The sequence below is a fragment of the Lycium barbarum genome, chromosome 12 (genome assembly GCF_019175385.1).
Source record: "Lycium barbarum isolate Lr01 chromosome 12, ASM1917538v2, whole genome shotgun sequence".
Lineage (NCBI taxonomy): Eukaryota > Viridiplantae > Streptophyta > Magnoliopsida > Solanales > Solanaceae > Lycium > Lycium barbarum.
In genome coordinates, this window is record NC_083348.1 from 34,339,997 (window position 1) to 34,343,674 (window position 3,678).

The 3,678-nt window shown below is 33.9% G+C and overlaps 1 long non-coding RNA gene across 1 annotated transcript; it reads left to right on the top strand.

The window, feature by feature from the left end:
• The first annotated feature begins 538 nt into the window (after window positions 1–538).
• Window positions 539–3,360, top strand: LOC132623338 (uncharacterized). The gene is made up of 2 exons (XR_009576204.1): window positions 539–737; window positions 1,206–3,360. It is a non-coding gene; the product is annotated as an uncharacterized LOC132623338 (long non-coding RNA).
• Window positions 3,361–3,678: the final 318 nt, after the last annotated feature.

A 3,678-nucleotide genomic window follows, 5' to 3' on the forward strand; every position in this document is an offset into this window, starting at 1 on the left:
ATTTGAAAATTTGTTTACAATGCGACTAATTGCGGCTACAATTGAATAATTGATTGTTGGTTAATTATGGCCTTAGTGGAAATAACAACTTCATGGTTTAAATCAATTGAGGTCATTTTTTGCAAATTTAGTCTTTAATTGGTTGATTAGATTACATGAGGCCATGATTGAAAAAACCAATCTCATGGTTTCAAGTCAATTAAGGTCCTAATTGCAAGATTAAGTCTTTACATAATTAACCGTACTTATTAGTTTGATTAATTGATTGTATTTGGTCATAATTAGAGGGATAACTTAATTATTTTTCTTAATTGTGGCATTTATTAAATCAGTGATTAGACCCTGCCTATATATATACACGCATATACACACCGATATATATGCATATATATGTATATCGTGTATACTCGTGTATATGCGATAATAGGGCCACCCTTCTTTTTTTTGCCGAGCCCAGTTCATTTTGGACCAGACCCAGCCCAAGTCACAAAAATATATAAGAATTTGTCTTATAACCGAACTCCCCTTTGGCCATTTCATTCTTCATCGGCCAGGGTTTCGAGAAAACCCTAGCGCCGCCTCGAGGAAATTGTGTCTCTCTTGCATCATTCTTGCTATTTTCGGCAAATTTACAAGTGGATAACACCTTTTCCAGGTCTGATATAGTCGGATCGAGCAAAGCAATTAATGCTTGCCTCTCTCTCTCTCTCTCTCTCCGCCCGCATCAACTAAACAAGGTATAACCTTTCTTTTCTCTTACTTTTTCTCCGATTCATGGTCAAACAAGGACGAATCCCTTAATTGGATTTGTCTTAACCTATATTTTGAATCAAGGACTCTCATTGGCTCACCAAGAAACCAACGGATTGACCAAAGTTGAGTCAAATCCAGCCCTTGATATGTTTATCTACTTAAATCATAGCCGTTAAATGTGGTATTGAGAGAAGAAATTCTGAGAATTGCAAAAAAAACCACATCGAGTATGAGCTAGTGTTTTGATTTTTTGGGGTTCTACAAATAGAACACCCAATTTGCATTTGACAAGGACTCGAACACCGAATATTATTCATATTCACACATAAACTCTAATTACCTAGGCATTTAGCATATTCTAGCTGAAACCTTTAAATATTTGAGTTAGTTTAAGTTTTAAATCTTTGTTAGTTTATGTTTAAAATCTTTGTTTTCTTTTGATTGTGACTGAGTTTGGGATTTGAGGAGCAAAAGGATCTCCAAATCTGTTTTCGACAAGGGATGCACTCAGAAAAGGTAATATTTTATCCATTTAAGTTTCTTTTAGTCTTAATCTATTCAGTTGATATTAGGCATTAGCTTAGTTATGTTTTAAGCCTGTTGTTTATTCTTGCTATTAATGATTTATTTTTTAGCATGTTTGGTCAATATTTTGCTCTGTTTTGTTGATATTAAACAATAGTTAGTTATGGTGTTGTTGTTAGCCTTTTGTTCATGCTTCCTATCAATTGTGATTTAGTTCATAAGCATGCTTTTGAGTTCAATTCATAGCTTTTGTTTATCTAGTTGGGAATGATGCTCAAATGTTTATATGTTTAAATTAATGATTATCATGTTATTTGTTTTCAACCTAAGATGATTAGTGTTTAATGTTGGAATTAGAATCTGGATCTCTATAATGATTTGTTAAGCATAGGAGATATGGAACATCATGTTTACTTAATCAATGTTAGATGTGTCATTTTGGGTTAGTCTTTTATGTTTGAATGAGAGTATAACCCCCTGTGTGAACTTAAGTAGTCTCCTTACTGTTAATATACATCTGCAATTAGCATTGATTGTTTTGTTTTAACCTAGTCTTGAACTATCAGTCTTAGATTAAGGTCTGAAGGTCAATGTTGTATGCTGAATTGTTTAGCACAGCTATATTCAAATTCAGTTTGGGTTTAGATGTTGCATATAGGTATTTGACTTCCAATAAATGTTTATTTGATTTCTGGTGCCACAGTTTATAAGTGTTCACATGCCTAAACTTTACACAATCTCATTATCAGCATGCTTAGAGAACATTGGGTTCATTGATTTGCTTAAGTATCTAACTGCCTACTCTCTTAATGACTCGTGAGGGTTTTTGACAAGGGTGTTCAATATGTTTCTTTGAAACTAACTATAAAGAATCATACATGTAAAATGAACTTGAAATAGCATCTTAAGGAATCTAACATGCTTGTTTAACATGTTCACCTCCTTGAGTTGTTTGATATTGAGTTAACATGCCTTGGTCTCCTTTTTTGGACATCCTTTATTGGTCTTCTCTTGTCAGTCTGAAGTCTTCCATGGTCCATGGCATATCAGTGATGGTCTGGGGTGTCTTAAGTTGCCTATGTATGTTTATTTAAACTATTGTACATATGTTGTGATTGAGATTATTGAATAAATTGTATTGATATGATCTTTGTGAAAATTTTCCATAGTTGTATTCATCCTAGAACAATATAAGTGCTACTGATTTTGGTTTTAGGCTATAGAATATTTATCCATGTTATTGAAGATTGACATGAACAGTTGTAAGCCTAATTGGAATCAAATTCATCAGATCCGATTCATGTGTAAGTTGATATATGCTCAACATGCTATATTTCTAGTGCACTATTATCCTTTGCTATGTTCTGTGCTATTTTCATGTTGATGTACTTGAAATGTACATGGTATACATGATCTGTATATACTTCTGTGTATAACATGAGAGTATATTGTGTATATCGATAAGGTCCGGGAGTAATCCTCGATTTAGATGTGTTAATGTGAATATTGCTTCGGGCCATGCCTATTTTCATTTATTATGTCGTCACTTAAATCGGCCTGTTCCCCCATCTTTTAGTTGATTCGTGTTGCTACTGACATTTAGGCCTTGCCCCTGCGTGTTATATCTTTATAGGCCTATCTGAACTCTTTATGTTGATTATTTCATTTAGTGTAAAAATGCATTTGATTTATACCTGTACTATTTATGTGGATATCCTCTCTTAATTTCTAATTAGTTTAGTCATTTAAGGCCTAGATACTTTCTAACTCATTACTCTTCTTTTCCCCATCGTGTTGCATGAGATTAACTCTTTGGGCTGCTTCCTTCTTGAAACCTGTTGAACCTGAGGCCCAACCTTCCTTCTTTGATCGAGTCCGAACCTGAGTAAGGGAAGCAAATATGTCGAAGGCCCACCTATGGGTAAAAATAGGCAACTGGTGGGCTTAGGTAGGCCCACCAGCCTAACTCTTCTTCTATATGTGTTTGTGTGTGTGATTTTATACATTATTTATTTACTAGTTGTATATTGTAAACAATATTTGTACATATTGAAACCCTTATGTATGGAAAAACTTAGGAAACACGCCTAGTTAAGTGTAAGCATGAAAATTGGTAAATTAACTTTGTTACCAGCCTTTTCAAGTATAAAAAATCAGAATTGACAATATGATTAAGTTAAGTGGATCTTTTAAGATGCAAATCATATTTTTTGGGCCTTATGCCCTTTGTGAAATCTGGAAAAACAGAACGGGCTGATAAAAAATAGTTTTTGGGCCTTAAGCCCATCATTAGACCATTTGAAATCGAACTGAATAGCTGATTTTGCCTGGGCCTTAGTGTTAAATTGGATCGAAATAGGAATAGACTTGAGGATTATTTGGACTACAAAGAGTATTTGC